We start from the raw sequence: 19,104 nt of genomic DNA, 5'->3' as shown, positions 1-19,104 counted from the left end.
GACCTCCTCACTAGTCCCAGGTGTGCTGCCCTAAAAGCGCTCTGCAGAGCACGGCACAGGGTCTGCCCCAGAGCGCCTACACTCCTCCAGGAGCCATGCTGCAAAGTCAAAAAAAAAGGGATTAAATGGTTTCCTTTCCCTCTCTGGGCTCAGCCATTCCCCACCCCCCTCCAAGGCTGGCCCTGGAAGGGGTTTTTGCCTTTTCTCAGGTGATGGGGGAGGGATCCAGCGCTGGACCCAGAGGCCCCAAACCCTGCTCTGACTTTGCTGCCTGAAGCACAGAGCTCTCAGAAAACACAGATGAAAGGGAAGCTGGGGGAGGGCTCCAGACTGGGAGAAACAACCCTCGTGGCAGGTCCTTTGGCAGGGGTCAGGCTGCAGGACACAGAGGAGATATATTAAAAGGGGAAGCTGAAGGAATCCAAATAATCAGGCTCCCCACTGGATAATGCCTTGACAAGAGGAGATGCTGCCGGAGCCAACGAAAACTGACTCGCACAGAGGGGCAGAAAAGTAAAAACTCCCTGCACAGAGGGGCTTGGGCTGGCCAGGGAGACCTGGGAGGCACGGGGGAAGGGCTGAAAGCTGGAAGGAAATTAAATAATAGCCTGAAATTCCCAGGTGAAGAACAATGGAATTGAAAACAGAAAGGCCCCTGAGAGATAAACAAATCGGGACGGAGAGGCCAAACGCAGAGAGAGAGAGACCTGGGGGCTGAATTCTGCACCCTGTCCTGCCATCCCACCCGGGCTGGAATGGGGTACAGCCCTGCCAGGCACCCCACAAGGTTTGGAGAAGGCCTAAGTGCCCATCCTAAAAATTCTTATAACCTGAACCAGCAAAGCCACATGAAAAAGATCGGTTATTCCTATTTATCTGAGGCACAGAGAGATTAAACTCAGTTCTCGTGCCCTGAAAGGCTCTTTTACACTCTGTTTGTCTAAAAGGACTTCTCAGATGATATAAAATGTCCCTACTTTCCCTGGGGAAAGCCAGCACAGCCCCACAGAGAGTTCTCAGCAAGATGAGGAATTAAATCCATGCTTGGGAATCCCAGGGAAGATCCCTGGATGTGCAAGGCCCTCAAGAGGAATATTTCATGGGATATCCATCAGGAAACAACCTGGGAGACAGAAATCCATGGAACAGCTCTGAATAACTTCTGACACAGGTGTTACAAACTGCTGGAGCCTCGCTGGCTGCGACAGATGTGTTTTGATTGAGGACATGGTCCTTGGAGGGTGGCAAATTATTGACTTGGAACCCAACAGCAAATTTTTTTGTTTTGTTTTCTTTTTTGGCAATTCTGTTGTGTTTTAAAAATTCATGGACAAGCCCTGAAAGCACTTTACCAATAAGCATTAATATTCCCAGAGGAGAAACTGAGGCCTGGGGAGTGGGAGTTGCTGCACCACGGTGCAAGAACAGGGCAAAGAACCCAGAGAGCTTCCACAGCGTTTCCTTGCCCCCCCAGCACCCACAGAGAGTCCTGCTGGGATTTACCCACTGCACTAATACTGAACCTGCCCACTCTGCTAAATTCCCTACAAATGGGAAAACGCAGGAAGCAAAGATGGAAATCTGAGTTTTCAGCTCCAACCGAAAACTGTTCCCTAGTATTGGATGCCCTTTCACACCCTGCATTCTTGCAGCACCAGCCCAGTTTGTGTTCAAAAGCCTTTTCTATTTCCTTTTCCAGTGCCACATGCTGCTGTGTCAACATGATACAGGGTCTTCCTAAACAAAGGAATGTGTGTCTAGGAACCATCCACAGGGAATGACGGCCAGAACCCCGCCAGCAGGGAAAAAAACGAGGTCCCACGCTCCTTTTTACAGCACAGCTTAAAAACTGGGAGTGGGTAGCACCTAACACCGGGTGTTGGACACAGGATGGGCGAAGTCTGACACCCTGGAGGTTCTTCCACGAGCCCAAGGATTATCCCTGCACAGAGGAGTTCATTTTTGTCCCTCTCTCTGCCCCTCAGACAGGTATGAGTGGCTGAAGGTGTGCATGGATGGGTTTGAATTCCCCCTGTGCCTGTCAACCACGGCCACAAAGACCCAGGAGAGTCATTAGACCCCGCTCTGGTCCCAGCTCTGCTCCCAGCTTGTCATTCCATCCTGGCCAAGGCACTTCCTCTGCCTTGTTGCCTTCACTCAAGCTGGTTCTGAGGCTGCAGCCAAGAAGGTTTTCATCAGAAAATGTGGTTCAGAGGGGAACATATGACCTGCAGCTGAGCTCTGTTGGGGTGTGAGACCATTGGATTGCACAGTGGCATGCCAGACCTCCTCATTTCCATGTAGGATTGATTCAGAGCACTGCCAAGGATCTGCAGGAAGCATATGCATTTGTTTAACATGGTGGGAGCACTAGGAGGAAGCTCAGGAAACATCAAGCCTTGTTGCAAGAAATCCTGCCCCTGGAAGCTCAGGAAAGTGGCCCAGGCTGAGCCAGGATGGAGTTTTCCCCCCAGGTGCCCCTGTGGGACATTGTAAAGGAGAAGTGAAGCCAAAATCAGCCTCCCTGATAACAGGGTGACCTCCACCTTTCCTGCCTTGCCTATCGCTGCAGATCCAAGCCAAGCAGAAGGGAGACGATGTGCCTTCCACCCAGTCAGTGCCCTCTCCATCTGCACTTCTAGTTTCTGTAGTTCTTTCTATTTAAGTCCAGCACAGTTTTGAAATGACACAGACGACCTCTGGACTGGAATCTCAGTGCAATTTGCCTCTGTCAGGAGAGAAAGGGAAGCCTCAGACCCGCCAGACTTCCCTCGCGAGGACTTGGCCCCTTCATTTAGAAGAAATCCTAAATATTTGTTTTAATTGCGAAATGGATCCTCATAAACCAGCAGGCCTGTGTGCTATCAGGCTTTGGATTGCATCAAGCCTGGCATGTGGGCTCATGAGGCAGATGGTCAGGGAAAAGCACCTTGGCACAGCCTTGCCTGGCATCTCGCAGACAAAGGGCTGCACCAGGGACGGCGCTGCCATCGCAGCGCCGAGGATTTTGTCTTTCATCGCCCCTTTCCAAAAGCTGGATCCAGCAGGGTGCTAAGCTTCTGTCAGTCTCTGTCAGTCCTTCACTCCCAATGTCTTTCTCCCCACAGTCTGGCTGCTGGGGGAGTGAGGTCTCTTGGCAAAGCCAAGCCTGGGTCTGTTTTCTGAGCTGCCTGCACGGCTGTGGGCGAAGCACCAGCTCTGTCTGCACCCCCAGCCCCTTCCCAGCTCCCTTTCCTGGAGGTTTTGACTGGCTCCATCTGAAGAGTGCCCAGGCACACCCCTTACAACTCAGATTTTCACAAAGATTTAACCCTGGCTGACTCCGATCCCGAATTCAGTATCTTACAACTCCCCAAAGGAACGTTTCTCACTCGTTGTTGGGGCCAGCGATGGGGTTCAGCAGTGGGGCAGCTCTGCTCCTCCAGGGAAGGGGAATGCCCTACCCAGGAATTCCAGATGTTTTCCTCTCCCTGAAACTCCCAGAAATGAGCTCCTGCTGGTCCACACCTCCCATGGAGACCGAGGAACCAGAAGAGGGTTGGACTTGCAGACTGGAGGAGGAACACTGCTGAGGATTGGCTTCCTGTGAGCTCGGGCTGGGCAACCTGGGCATGGCTCTGCACATGAAAATTTTGCCTCTATTTAAACTCTTTGAGGGATGAGTTGAGAAAAAAGCCAGATTCCTGTGGGTGCAAGTGATATTCCTCCCTGCCCTCCCTAATGGCTGCTCAGACAAACTCCAATCTAAAACGACACCAGAAACCTTTTGATGCCTCCTCATGGCCAGCATGGCCAATTTAGCCCATTTTAGGAGATCCAGCACGAGCAACGGCACAAACACAGGCTGGTAAAATTCTAGCATTTAAGAGTATTAATTTAGCCCGGCACATTAAGTCCACAGATCTTTCTGCCAATTATTTTGGATAATTGCAACTATCACCACAAACAGTTTGAGATGTACAGGATCTGCAATTATCTGTATTACCCCCCCACTGTAAATGAAAGGGATAAGGAGTAGAACCATCAGGGAACGACTTAAAGCTTCTATTTGCTGCTGGGAACATCTGAACCATTTCTCTGACACCTCCAAAAATTGATTAAGGGGAAAGGGGATGGATGAAGGGAGATTTATCTACAAACAGACTGAAAAGAGGGCCTGGGACTGCAGAAAGGTATGATGGAAAAAAGCTGAAGAATGAAATAAAAAGGGAAATAAAGGGGAAATAGTAGAAATTATTAAGTGAAGAAGCCCGACATGGTGGTTCCAGCCTTTTTCACAACCCAATTTAGGCTTTGGCTCTGCTGAAAGGTCCCGGGGGAGGATGCAGACAGCGATGGGCGCCCTGCTCTAGGGCCAGCTGGTGCCAGGTCACCCTTGCACCCGCAGCAGGGACATTGCCCACCCAGGGAGGAGCCAGGCAGAGCAGATCCAGCCGGGAATGCCACTAGAGGGCCCCTGGGCCAGCGGAATGCGGCTCACCTGGGGGCTGAGAGCTGGCCAAGCCGTCGGGGTTGAACACCTCCCGTTATCCAGACAGGTGACCTTTCACGGGGTGGCCCTTCTGCAGCCGGGCTGATGGAGATTTAGAGGGGAAAACGCTCCTTGCTCGGGCTCCAGCGCTGCTCTGGAGGTCTCCATCCAGCCCCACATCCAACCCCAGCCTGTTTTACATCTAATAAGTCAAGCACAGCCTGGAGAAGTCTGATTTCCAAGCCAGAGCAGCATCTTGCACCCATTTGAAATGTCCATTTGGAAATTCAGTGTGAATAACACAAACACAAGACAGATGCTGCCACTTACCCAAATGTCTTGGAGGAACAAATGGGAGGCGAATTTGAAAGCAAATGAAGCAACCAGATTGTAGCTCTTAAGTGGACTCTGTGCTACAGCGAGGGGAAAACTTGGCAGGGAGGGACTCAGTGCTCACCACTTTCCTTGATCTACATAAACCATAAGTGCACATGGAGCTGTTCGCTCTGAAGCTGAAGACTTAATCAGAAGCAGGTGAAAAATCCCTTTTTTTGGACCACACGTTGTGCCTCCACGGGGACAGCTCAGCCCAAAAAGCCACTGCCAGGGGCTGGCTGGGTCAGCACGGGCCCAGTGGCAGCTGCTCCAGGATGTGCAGCAACAGCAGCAGGTGCACGGGGAGATTTTGGACACAAACCCCTCATTTCACCCAACGCTGCTGCTCGGAGATGCTCCCTGTGAGAGCAGCAGCAGCACCGCGGCACCACTGAAGGTTCGGGAAGGAAACGGGGTGGAAAAGGGGTAAAAAGGTGGAAACGGTGGTTCTGTGTGCGAGCCCCGAGCCACCCAGACACTGAGCATTCACTGGGAGAGCACATTCCGTGCAGCTGGCATTGTGTCAGACTAGACTGGCTTCGTGCAGGAAATACTGAGCACTTGGACGCTCGGAGCGAGGGCTGGGAAGGCGTCCAAGATTGTGCTTCACATCTGCTCCTGCGAAGCCAGTGCGAGCCCTGTTTGAGCGTGTGGGGTAAACAACAGCAGCCCCAGCGAAACACAAGCACCAGCAAATGTGGGGGTGCTCTGGGGGCCCCCAGCCAGAACCTTTGGAAATGGGAGAGGAGCCTCATCCCGGCACAGCCGGCAAGGAGGAGATGCTGAGTGACCACAGCACAGGTCAGCCAGGGAAAGGTGCAACTCAAAGTTCAAATGTCAGCAGTTTGAGTCCTGACATCAATGAAATGCTGGAGTTAATCTGTTTTGCCCACAACATGTCCAGTAGCATACATCTCTCTTCTTAAAAATGGTCTTTTCCTTCAAGCAGTCTGAATTTATTCCTAAGAGAGCAACCCAAAAAAAAGCCAGGGATGCACAATCCCAGCCACCTCCCGACTTTCTGTTGCTTTTCCTCGTCACCTCCATAAAGCACAAGCCCATTAAATGCTTCCATTCCTGTTGTTGGCACCAATAAATCTAAATTTTCAAGCTTGGCAAACCCAGCTAAACAACTGGCATAGAGATAAATGATTCCTCAAAGATAATGTACAACTCTCATTACCCCAGGACTCCTTTTTGCTTTTTTTTATCCATCCCCCCAAATACTGGTTTGAAAGTCCTGGAAAAGCACAGCTTTCTCCCCCAGCAATAAAGGTACCAGTTTTCCCTGTGGATTCTCAGGTTTTTTTCCATAAGGAAATTCCCTGTGATATGGCAGCTTTCATCCAAACTGGGAGCAAACTGGGAGCTGGAAAAATGCAGCCTCCCCAAAGAGCCCAGAGAAGAAACTCCTTAGCAGCCAGCACCCCCTCCAACCACCCAATAAACGGCATTCAGCTCAAACTCTCCAGCACTGCAAGGGAACAGGAGAACAAAGGGATTTGGAGCATGGATTAGATCATTCCAAATGGTCTCAACATTGGTGCTTTGGGGGTTTTCTTTTTTTTTTTTTTTCTCCTCCCTCAAGCCGTGTGGCAAAGGCTGGATTTGAACCTTTGAGGACAATGTTTTGACACAAATATTTAAGCTATTTAAAATAAGTAATAACCTTCAGTTACCTTCAAGAGTATTATATTAAAAACAGAGAATGGGATTAAAACAGATTAGCTCCCAACGTTTCTTAATGTGGCAAACAGCATCAATCAGATCATATCAATGCGAGCTGACAGCTCAGGGAAATCCAGAGGAGCAGATTCCCTTAGAAAAATGAGATATTTGATCAATTCTTGTAAATTCTTTTTTCTGAGCTGTTAGAAACTGCATTGACTTCATAAAAATGTAATGACAGCTCAGCCTTTGCTTAGCATAACATCCTGAAAGTGCCTGAGAACATTGAATTAAGGCGCCCCGGCAGCGCCGTGTGTGATCGAGGAGTAAATACTGCTGTCAATTCGCTCTCCAAGTGCTGCTGCCCATCGATTTCCTACTCGGGGAAATCAGGGAAATGCCTGCCTTGCAATCCCAGCTCTCCAGCCTGCACTTTAGTGCCTGCAGACAAACTGGTGCAGAGCCCTGGTGGGATCCATCAAGTCACGAGGTGTGAAGTGAGGGGTGAGGCAGCACGAGAGCCAAAGTTTAAGGATGCAGAAATTCCCTTTCACCTGCCCCCACTCTAACCCTCCCCAGGGAAGCTGCTCCATCCCTGGAAGTGTCCAAAGGCATCTTGGGTGGGGCTTGGAGCAACCTGGGGGAGTGGAAGGTGTCCCTGCCCATGGCAGGGGATGGAAGTGGATGATCTTTAAAGTCCCTTCCAATCCAAAACACTCTGGGATTCTAGGATCCAATCCCCCCGCTTTTCCCAGCTACCCTGTTACCTCTCCCCCACGGGATGTGTCTGCTGGTCCTTAATTTCCCATCCCAGGAAGAACTGGGCAACCACATTGATGCCTTTTCCTTACATTTTGCTGGGACTCCTATAAATGATCCCAGGCAGAATTCCAGTCAGTTTTGGGTTTTTCCCTCATGTTTTGGAGTCATCTGTGCACGCCAACAAAGGAAAAACTACGGCTTATTTGTAAATTAATCACCACAGGGTTAGGTGGGATATTGGGAAGGAATTCCTGGCTGTGAGAGTAGCAAGGCCCTGGCACAGGGCGCCCAGAGCAGCTGTGGCTGCCCCTGGAAGTGTCCAAGGCCAGGTTGGACATTGGGGCTTGGAGCAGCCTGGGATGGTGGAAGGTGTCCCTGCCCAGGGCAGGGAGTAGAATTAGATGGACTTTTCCATCTCTTCCAACCCAAACCAGCCTATCTGCACTTATCCCATGGGGATCAACACCAGCAGGAACCTGGGGCCTGGCGAGAGCAGCCGCTGGAGCAGGGCAGCAGCACCACTGTCACTCGAGGGACCCGGGCTCCATTTGTGCTGCAGATCAAGCCAAGCTCCCACTCTCCAGCACAATCAAATCAAGCATGAACGAAGCAGAGCCTGGTGCTTAAAATGGCATTATCTGAGTGCTCCGTGGGAACCGCCATCCAAATCCCCCTGCATTAACTTGGCGTAATCTTGGAGAAATCTCTTCCCAACTGTTTTGAAATAAATCCTGTTAAATTCTGCAGGGAATTGGCCTTATCTCTGCACACCTGTGTGGGTTTTTTCCTACCTTTTCCCCCGTGCCTGGACAAAAGGGAGCGGGGCTGTGTGTGGCAGTGTGTGTGTGTGTCTGAGAGGAGCTAAAGAGACAATTATCTTCCGCTGAAAATAAACATCATGAAACTATAGATGCCTAATTTTTGCACCTGGAAGATCCTCTTACAGCTATTCACTACTAATCACTCTTAGCTAATAAATGAATAGAATAACTAATGTGATTAGAGTAATTTGCCTATTCATCAGGAATATTAAATGAATTGAATATTTTGTATTTGACTCGTCTCTCGCAGCATTTCCCTGATACTGTAATTAGCCCCTTGTCTGTTCCTGTGGCAAAAACACCACGTAGCCTTCGGAACAGGACACTCGGGCTCATTCTGCATCACTGGACAGATGGACACCTGCTTTTATAGCCATACCTTTCACGCTAGAATTAAATAATCCCACTGGAAAAGGCGCTGGACTCATGATGGAAGGAAGTCAGGGCAGAAAAGAAGGATAAAACCCTTGGTTTGGAGCAAGAAAGTACCCAAATAAAGAGATTTCACAGAGCAGCCACTCCTGGTCACGTTGGAGGTCACCCTAAGAGGTGACATCAGAGAGGTGGCAGTGACAGAGGAGCTGCTCTTTGGCTGGAAGCATTGCTTAGGAAGTTGTCCAGGAAATTCTTGGCCACTGTGCCTCTTTTCCCTATTTTCCAGGTGGGAATGTGACAGCTCTCTGAAGACATCCAGGTGAACTCCCAGACCTGTTAATACACGCTGGGATGGTGGCTGTTATATTTAAATCTTGCTGAGGAGTCAGGAGGAAGCTGAACTATGCAAATGATGATATAAAATAACCGGTGGGCAGATATTCAAATAAGGATTTCACTTATATACATAAAGGAAAAAAAAAAATTCAGATCTAGGATGGAGTTTTCCATATCTATACAAGGCTTTTCGAGAGAAGACAGCAAAGATTTAGAAAATTAATGCTGGTCCTTGTCTGCTTCTAGAAAATAATGGAGATATGCAGAACAACAGAGAAAAGATGCATTAATAAAATTGCCAAAGATCATCTGTCACTTCCTCTTGGTAAGAAGCCAAAGCATCTTTTAAAATGCATTTGCACTTAACCAGAATGATATCATAATCTTCCTTAGTCATATCTTTTCCTGCCTTCCTGCTACTCCACAAAGCAGACAGCGAGCTTTGCAGGAGACAAACTCAAAATGCTGCATTAAAATTAAAAAAGGGAGGAGGCTGCACAGAAAAGCTGCACAAACAGAATCACCTTGAGCTGAACCTTGAGCAAGAAATACACAGGGCACGTTCAGAGCAGGGAAGGAAATTAAGGAGGGGAAAACAATGAATTATTGCAGGCTTCAGGGTTCTCCAGTCTGGAGAGCTCTAAAATCAAGATGTCACACAACCCTTTTGCTGTGCTTGGTTGGAGTGATGCAGATATGAGGTGGTTGTAATCTTTGGAAAAGATTGGAGTTAATAATTATGGTTTCATTTGGGTTTCACTGCCTCTCTTTCCCAGCTGACCCCACACAGAATCAAGTCCCCTTTTCACATTTATTTGTGTCTCTTGGTTTTGGGGTTGTGGGGTTGTTTTTTTCTGGGTTTTGGGTGGGGTTTTTTTTTTTTTTTATATAGCTGCAAAGAAACCTGGACCTAAAACGTGAGTATCACTGGAATTCTGCATCAGCCTCCATCCTTATTAATTATGCCATAAATCTCTACCTGAACTCCCAGATGTCCCCGTGCTGAAGCAAGATCTGGATTCCTGTTTCAGAGCTGAGCTATTGTGAATCACGCACAGCTACCTGGAGAACATCCTTCGAGGCACAGACAAGGCAAAGTCTCTTCTCAATTCTTTCATATCTTGTTACACAACAAAATTTCTTTCCCAGCTACCCACAGCTCCTCACCATTATTTTACTGCCTTCCTACTTAGACCTGGAATTTTCACTGTGAACCTGAAGCCAGTTTCACAGATTTATTTAGGTATTTTTAACACTCCCCCCGCCCTTAATTTCTCCTTTCAGATTGCTTTCAGACAGCAAGAGTGTAAACCACTTTGATTCCTGGGTTGTTGTGAGAAAAATGCTATATGAATGAATAAGTTACAATAATAATAATACATTACAGTGATAATGATGGATGTGTTTTAAACAAAGCCTCTGGCTGCCAGTGTGGAGGAGCTATGGAAAAATCAAAGATAATCTTGCATGAGGAGAATTGTAATGAGAAAGACCTGGAATATTTTATCTCTGAACTGCTCCTATCTGCTCGCCCCAGATCAGGGCTGTCCCAGTTTGACTTGAAGAGTGTGGCAGGTCTGGAACTAAATTTAGGCCCAGGTGCTCTGCTGCTGTCAGGGAGGGAGTGGTTGGATCCATCCCGGATTCATTCCTGGCCCCGCGGGCTCCGAGCCTCGGCCCCAGCGTGGGGCAGGACCCCGTGGTGCTCAGCACTGCACACACACACACACACAGAGCCCGTTTCATCCTCAAAGCCTCTGCCAGCCAGCCAGATGAAAGCAGAGAAAGAGATTAAAAGCTTCGCCCCAGCCGCCCAACAGGTCACTGGCAGGGCTGGGAAGAGCTCTCCCACTGTCACGCCAGAGTCTCCAGGAGAAACCCGCCCTGACAGTCCTGTCTCACTGCTGGGAAAGGGCAGGTGGACCTTAATACAGCTCATTTCTATAGGAAAATGGGGATATTGGGTCAAACTCGGTGCCTGCAGAATGCTACAGCTCAAACCAACAGGAATGCTCTGAACAAAACCTCCTGGTTTATGTAAAGAATGAGATTTTTATAGGAAGGGCCTCATAATTTATCCTAGTGGGGATACATCCTTTTCAGTTTTATCTCACCAGCTGTTTATCAAAATATCACCTCTAACACAAGCATAAATTGGGCTGGAGTGACAACCCACAATTTCTTTAGGCACGTGCACCTGTACAGTTGTTAAGGAGAGCTCCTCAATCACAGGGATTTTGGAAGTACAACAGAGACACCGAGTCCAAGACAGAAATCTTTTCTACCAGATTTTTCTGCCAGACCTCGGGATGCTAAAAAGCTGAGGGATACCCTCTACAAAATATAAGGCAGAATAATGTAATGTGTCTAAATTTCAGCAGCATCCCGAGATCTGGGTGACTGCAAAGCCTCTTCAGCCACACTAAGTATAAGACACAAAGCAGCAGAGCCTTGCAAGCTCCCTAAAATGCTTTGGAGGCTCCACAATCCTCCCCCTCCACCAAGCCCTCAGCCTGTGCAAATCCCTGGCGTGCAAGGCTTGGGCTTGGGGGTCTCTGGGGCTGGGGGGGGATTTACTCCTGGCCACTGATTTGAACGTGTGCTGAGCCAACATCCCGATTTCCTGCACTGCCTAAATCTCTCCACCCTCAGGACAGCTCCTAGGACAGACCCTGAGAAAGTAATCTCATGATTTATGAGGTTTTCTAACAATGGCAATAAGCAAGGCAGCGTTTTAAGCAGCTAACTGAATTGGGATGTGGGCTGGCTTTTTTCTTTTTCCACAGCACAATGTGGATCTATTTAGCCCTTCCAGCTTGAATTTCAGCCTTTCTTTGCCCATGAGAAAGCCTGGTAAATGGGATTTGGGCTAGGAGCTATAGGGGAGAATATCTTTTAATTAACCAGGAGGGTGGCTCAGGGAAGATGCAGCACTGCCTCTGAGCTGAGTTTCCAGCGAGACAGTCGAGTACAAATTAAAGTAGAGCAGTAAATGCAAATCAAATTCCTGATGGCTCCGATTTACCTGGGCTTGTGGAGGACTGGGACGACTCCGGTGCTGCTCTGCAGGCAGGACACTGCCCCTCACCCGACCATTTCCACCTGAGCAGCTCAGGTGATGTCAATCCACAAAGATTTTTTTCCCCCTGAGCTCAGGGGTGCCCTGTCTCTATTTTCAAGGCAAGGCAATCAAACCTCTCATTACACTGCTGGTAGGGAAATATTTTTCCTGAGAACACAGCGAGTTCCTCCACCCAGAAAGCACAAAGTGGGCACAGATCCTGCCCTTTCTGCATCAGCAGCGTGGCTGGGGGCTCCTGCAGAGCAGGGAGGTCACGCTGAGCACGGCTCCACTGTGACTCCTGTGTCACCTGCAGGACACAGGAGGTGACCAAAGGCAGAGCAGGATTCATACCCACAAAATATTCAAACTGTGGGGAGGTTGGAACAGAGGCAAACCTTTGAGGAACAGCTGGAAAGACACAAGCTCAGGAAAGGCCAGAGATGGGGCAGCGCAGAGCGCTTCCCAAGCAGCCCTAATGGGAACTCTCACCTTGCTAAAGGCTGAGTGAAGCAAAAACGAGGCGCAGCTCCAGGAGAAACCAAACTTCCCCAGTGCCAGCACCCAGGGAATGGCTGTGCCTGCTCCCAGCATGGACACGGGGATGGAGCCGAGCCCAGAGCCTGATCCTGATACCCCCACGACTTCATTCAGTGCTGGCCCACACCCATCCCTCCCTCGCCATCCCTCCCGTGGCCCCATCGTGCTCTCCCTCGCCAAGTCCCGCAGAGTTTCGCTGGACAAGGCCTGTGAGTTAAATTTACATTTTATTTGAACAATGTTTCATCTTGTTCCTGTGTGTCTCCGCTGGCGATGAGGCAGTGAGAAGCTGATGAAATTTATTCCTGCTCTTGCTGCCATGCTGTATAAATAAAGGGAAAGGAATAAAATACTTCTCCAACAGGAAGTGTGAAGGCTTTAATGCTTTGTTTAAATATGCAGTTGAGAGACTTTGTTTATCACGCAGCATCTGTATGTGCCCACAGCTGAAATTTGCTCCCTAAAATTAAAAGATCTCGCTTTGAATGCATTTTTTATCTATGTCACACCACCAAACCTGGTGGATTTACCCTTAAATCTATGCTGGGTAAGAATCCCCCCCAAAAAGATGCCCAGGAACAACATGGCCACTGTATTCGTGTATCTCAGGTACTGTGAACTCTGGCTGGCTGCATTTCCCAAGAATAATTGGTGTATACACACACACACAGGGAGATTTATATTCCCCTGCATCTCGGGCTATATACAATATGATTTAAATGGCACAGGCACTGGAGAAAGTGGACAGTAAAGCGTACAGTATTTGAAAATAAACATAAAGCAAAACGGTTTGACATCCTATTTCACTTAAAATGTAAATGGTGAACATTCAGGGCATGATTTACAACCTTTTTAAAAGCACAAATGTTTTCTCTTTTTGGCCCCCTCACTCAGATGCCACAAATCAGGAGAATTCTTTGCAGCATCAAGAAATCCCCCGTGGTGGGTTGGCTCCTTTTTGTTGCTATCCTAAGGAACAGACATGGATCCCCCAGATCAGTTTTCCTGCCTCTCTTTTTGTTTTCCCCTCTGGTGTCTTGGACTGGAATGTGTCTGCATTGTGAATTTTAGGCTGTAGGCTCTCAGGGAGAGAGGAGGGAGAGGAAGGGGATGGGATATGTGAGGAGCCTGTTGCTCAAGAGCTCATTATTGCAGCCAGGGTAAACACCTTTCCATGCCCTCAGTCCTGGCTGTACCACTGCTCCCATCACAGTGTGGGGAATCCCTAAATTCCCTGATTCCTGCTGCTGCCTGGAGGTGCTGACACAGGAGAGCATCCAGATGTGCTCACAAGCTCTGCGCACGTCGCTTTTTGGGGGTCCAGCCTAACCTGTCTCTGCTGTATTCCAAAATAGCATCACTTTGTGCTGGTACCATCCCTGCACCTCCCTTCTCCTCACCCACCACCAACACAGTAAAGATGCAGAAGAGAAACTGCCCTGCACTGTTCTTCTCCCAGCAGAGCACACGGAAGATACCTGAGAAGCTTTTTCAGGATTGAGCCCCTTTCATTCCCAGATCACAGAACATTCTGAGCTGGATGGGATGCACAAGGTGCAGCTCTTAAGGGAATGGTCCACATCAGCTGGGCAAGAACTGACCGGAGTTCCAGCTCCAACACACAAAACCCAAAGAACCAACAGTGTCTTGTGCCCCTGAGCCATCATCTACTGACCCCCACAAGGCACAAGTCCATGAAACCTGATCTCCAGGAGACCTTCCTGCATGGAGAGGAGGAGTAGACAGCCCCACCAAAGTGGTCCTTGTGCAGCTCCATGGCACCAGCACATTCCAGTCTCAAACCACGGCCACACCACAGGGATACCCCAAAAACACTTCCCAGCACCTCCTGTCCCTTTCCCAAGGCACTGGGATGCAGGATGCTGCTCTGAGCATCTGTTCTGGGTGCAGGGCTGGGTCACAGAGGACTCTGCACGACCTGAGCACACCCTGGAGCCTCCGCCCTCCTCCCGGCCCTACAGCAGAGCCAGCCCCGAGTTTCCAGCCGCACCATCCAGCCCTTAAATCTTTAATAACCTTTCTTTTCTTTACTCAGAGCACACGAGTGTGAGCACATCTTCCCAGATCAAACCGAATCCTTAATTTAAGCAGCTGTTAATAAGGGTTAAATCTGCCGGCTGCGGTGGCCCCTCCGCTCCCTCTTCCCTGCTCTCACAATCAATGGAGCGGGAAGCCTGAAGGGTGTCCATTTTGAAAGCCATAATGAATCATTTTTCCTTAGCAAATCTGGCAAACTTCAATCCTGGTTCCTGCAGCCTCCCTTTCACATGTCCAAGCCCTCTGTGACACATCAAATTTAATGAGACTGCACAGACCTCAAATAAGGCACTGTAGCACTGCTGGGATACTTTATTAAGGAGGATCAGACAGAATGTGTTTGCTGTTTAAGAGCCTTTAAAGGCAAATTACACTTCTTTTTGGGGGGATGAGAGCCTCCCATTTTTGTTCAGTCTCTGGCCCTCCTCAAACACATCCTGCAGGCCAATTCAAACACAGAGTTAAGGTTTCTGCAAACAGGGAAAGCAGCAAAATTGGCAGCGAGGGCTCAGGGACCAGCGAGGCTCGATTGAAGGTTGTGGGGTAGGACACAGACAAAGGAACGTGTTATTTCACAAAATAATAATAATAATAATAATAACAATAATAATAATAATAATAATCTGCCTCTGACAAGCTGTGCGAGGGAACACCCCACCCTGCTAGCAGGTGCTGCCCTGGTAGGTCCAGGGAAAGGCCAAATTAACCCTCTCTGGCTGGTGGTGAGGTGGGAAAAACTTTCTAGAAAGATCATAAAATCCTAGAGTGGTTTGGGTTGGAAGGGACCTTAAAGCCCATCCAGTCCCAGCCCTCAAGAGGGATGATGTGAGATACGTGCTGAGCCATCCTTGGGGACAAGCTGGGGCAGCCCTTGAAGAATGGGGAAAATGAACCCTTATTTTTATTGCAATATCCATATAAATAAATACAACCCCCGGAAGCAGGCAGAGTGCAGCTTTGCACATTCCAGGTTTTGGGGCAAGGGAGGCTCTTTGGTTTTGCTTGGTCTGCTTGTGGACGCTGTAAGAGGTTCAAGATAAATCCTGGATGACTTCAGGAGTTTTTTCCAGCCATAACCAGCTAAGGTTATGTCCTTGCAGACTTTTTTCCCTCAGAAAATCCCATTCTGTGCGAGGACTCGGCGCTGTGACTTTTGCTGGAGACTGCAGCAGACTCGTGGCTTAGCAACCTCCTGCTTAATTCAGAGCATCTCTTTTGAGATCATCGTGTTCAGCTTCTCTGTGTCCACCTCTGGCCACGTCCAGCTCTAAAAAGAGCTGTAATTTATTTCAGCCAGTGCCCAGGCTGCTGGACAAGGCAGTAGAAAGCCAAAACGAGTCTCTCAGCCTATGGATTCCAACTTAATTGGGGTTTATAGGGAAATATAAAAATTGGACTGGCTTCCAGAGAGCTCTCAAGGGTGCCTAAGGAGGAAAGTCTGTGTCTCAGATTTTTTTGAGACTAGAGGAAAATGATAACATTTTTACCTTGTTGGAGTGAGGACCCAGCCTTCCAAAAAGTGCAGTAAGAAATAAAATCCTTTAAACATCAGAAATGCTTTGGTTGCAGGATAAACCCAGAGATGTTTCCTGCATCAGGACAACTGAGGCAGAATCTGTGAGAGGTTTAATTTGACTTTTCTTCTCCATCTTTGGCTGTCTGAGAAGGTTTGGGGCTCTGCACGGCGAACACAGTGGCCATTTGGATCCAGGTCACATTTTCTCTGAAGCACCTGCATTTGGAATCACAGGAAGAGTGTGGTTAATGGATCAGTTTAATGACATCAGTTCTGATCCATCTCTAATTAAGGGCTCTGCCAGGAATACAGTCAAGCAATTCTAATGGCCCAGAGGAAAAATTGTGAAGTCAGGTAGTGAAATTTGCTTATTAGACAAAATGGGAAGAAGGAGTGCAGGGGCACAGAAATCAATATGAAAGCACACGGAGAGAGCCCAGCTAATGAAGTTCAGTGCTCAGAAGTGGAATTACAAAACCCTGCCCTGCTAACAGCCTCGAGGATGTTCACCTGGAAAAGGTCCAGTTTACGTGAACTTCTAAACAATTTGTTGCACGCTCCAGCTTCCTCAGCTGGAGGATTTCACCACTTCTGGGTTTGTGTGTCTCTCAGTGCTTTTAGAGACAGCTCCATGTCTCCTTCTAGAGCCAGTTCCCTTCCAGTGGTGCCTGTGGTGGGATATTCCCAGGATTTATAGCCAGGATGGTGACAAGACTCTTGAGGATGGAGAAAGGTAGGGTCACACCTGTAGCCTGGAAACTTCTTGGATAAATGCTATAATGGCCACCAGTAAATCCCAATAAACGTTATGACACAAGTATCCCTGGAAAATTATTCACCTGTGGCCTTTTTATCCAAGGAACTTTTCAGTCTGTTCCCACCGCAGCCATTCCGGTGGAAGGTGTCCCTGCCCATGGCAGAGGGCTGGAATGAAAGGATCTTTAAGGTCCTTCCCAACCCAAACCATTCTGGGCTTCTGTGATTAGCACAGAGGAGACGCATGTAAAAAACAAAAAGCCAGAGAGAAACGCTGATTCTGCCAAAAAATTAAAACCTATTTATTCTGTGGTTATCTACAGAGTGCTGGGGAGGGAAATATTTATAGGTGGGATAGTTACCGCTCCAAACCCTTCACTTGCAGGCTGGTAGAAGAGGAACAAACCAGACTCTTAGGTTTTTTGTTTGATTGGTTTTTTTGGGGGAGTTTTCATATTTTTAGGGGGAAAAGTTAGCTGAAGTTTATGAGCTTGAGCTGTGGAGCAGAGCCTTTTGTGTCTCGCTAGCCCACATAATTGCACTCCCCCCTCCTCTCACCCGGTGGCAAAGGAATGTAGGTGGAATGTCTTTACACGGAGAGCGGCTCACGCAGGGACTGCACAATGAGGGGAAGAAACAGGAGCCAATCTAAGTAAAGGATCAGGCAAGGAAAATAATATTGGGCTGTCTGCTACCACGTCTAACCCCGTGAAATGCCTCCATGAATCCCCTGCTTCCTTCTGTCTTAAAATGTCCTCCTCCATCCCAAAGGTTCAGGGCACATATCTTGTTACAGTCTCCTTTCTAACACTTCGCTTTCCCCCCTCTCCTTTCATCCTGCTGCCGCAGATATATTTACTGGCAACGGAAAAAATCAATAAAGGAGAAGGAAATGACTTGGCAGCCTTCCGAAGTGTTAAAATAATTCTCATCTAATTGAGCCCCATTGTTTTTAAACAATATTGCCAGCGGTGCAGCTCAGGAGCTTGGCCTCGATTTTCAGAAGCAACTGGTGATTTGGGGTGGTTCTGACTTTTTGGGGTGGCCTTAAAGGGACCAGTTTGGCACAGCCACGTGGGAAACACGGAGGCCCCTCCATCACACTCCTGAATTTATCTGTCCCTCGAGGGATCCCACCCCACAAGTTTCATTTGGGGGCATATTTGAGCACAGCAGCCCTAAGAAAGGCTGGACATCCCATAAACTATCCCAGCTGCCTCTCACCAGAGAAAACTGGGAATGATATTAGCAACCAACAGCCTGAACCAGGTGCATTCCAATCTGTCAATTCCTCGTGTGAGTTATTGCTACTTAAATACAGACTTTCTGTCCCAGCAGTGAAATATTCTGGCACGTGCTGTGCAAGAACATAGAGATCTGACCTTCACACTGAGCTGCTCCTTGTAAGCTGGAATCTCTCCTGGAATTCCGATTTTCCCACATTTTGTGGTGTATTTTGGAAAATCAGAAGAAGGAGGACTCGAAACGTTGAGATGCCCAAAGATCCTCTCTGTTCCCACACAAAATATTTCCTCCACAGCTCCAATTAAAACCCAAAGAACTTCATTTCTATTTAGACTTTAAAAAAAAAGTGGTTTTGCTATACAAAAACAGAAGTGAAAAGTCATTTCCAAATGGAAAATTGGAGCATTTAATTTGGAAGAAGATGGGAAGCACATCTCCACTTCAGGAATGCTCAGTCTTGAGTTGAATCAGAGTCAGTAAGTTGGGGTTTGTTCCAAAAAAAAGGCTTTTCTCAGGGAGGCAGCAGCTTAAATGAAAAGCGTCCCTTTATCAATATTTTGGCAGCTAAATGTTTAGAAATTAAGTGTTCTCTGCTTCCACTTCATTGCAGGAGAACACGATCCCACTTCTCACACCTGGAAAATACCAGGATTTGCCTTTTTTTTCCAAGATATCTCCCTCTGGCACCCATGGAAACAGCAATTAGTGCTGTCACTGCTGGGCTTTGCTGAGTTAAACACCCACTATCACCTGGAGCCCCAATTTGAACCTCGTTTAGGTACCAAGTGACCAGCATGGGGAGTGCCTGCGTTTTTCCCGATCTCTGATTTTCCTGGAATGTGTCTTTGGCAGGACTGGGTCTGGCTGAGTGGAGCTACACGTGGAAGGACACTTTTTGTGGGCTGAGCTTGTGACAACAAGAGCTTGGTTTGGGGATGCTCTTCCCACTGCCTCCCCTGCTGCCTTTGGTGTGTGGACATCCTGCACCCCAGGAGACAGCCCTTTGTAGACGTAGAGATCCCTTTTTAGACCCCGAGATGCCCTCTTAGCCCCAGAGATGCCCTTTCAGACCTAAAGAACCCTTTTTAGACCCAGAGATCCCCTTTTTAGACCTAAAGAC

The 19,104-nt window shown here is 48.3% G+C and overlaps 1 long non-coding RNA gene across 4 annotated transcripts in view; it reads right to left on the bottom strand.

Moving 5' to 3' along the window:
- The window catches only part of LOC125338196, a 95,072-nt gene that overhangs the window by 66,795 nt on the left and 9,173 nt on the right, over window positions 1-19,104 (bottom strand). For 3 of the 4 annotated variants that reach the window (XR_007208220.1, XR_007208219.1, XR_007208223.1), the window contains exon 2: window positions 15,955-16,199. This is a non-coding gene — a long non-coding RNA (uncharacterized LOC125338196). Of the gene's footprint in view, window positions 1-4,480; window positions 4,653-15,954; window positions 16,200-19,104 lie in introns of those variants that run through there. The other variant, XR_007208222.1, reaches the window with a different exon arrangement.

Source organism: Corvus hawaiiensis, chromosome 25 (assembly GCF_020740725.1).
Source record: "Corvus hawaiiensis isolate bCorHaw1 chromosome 25, bCorHaw1.pri.cur, whole genome shotgun sequence".
Classification (NCBI taxonomy): Eukaryota; Metazoa; Chordata; class Aves; order Passeriformes; family Corvidae; genus Corvus; species Corvus hawaiiensis.
Note: the sequence above shows the minus strand (reverse complement) of the source record. Positions and strands in the feature narration are given on the sequence as shown.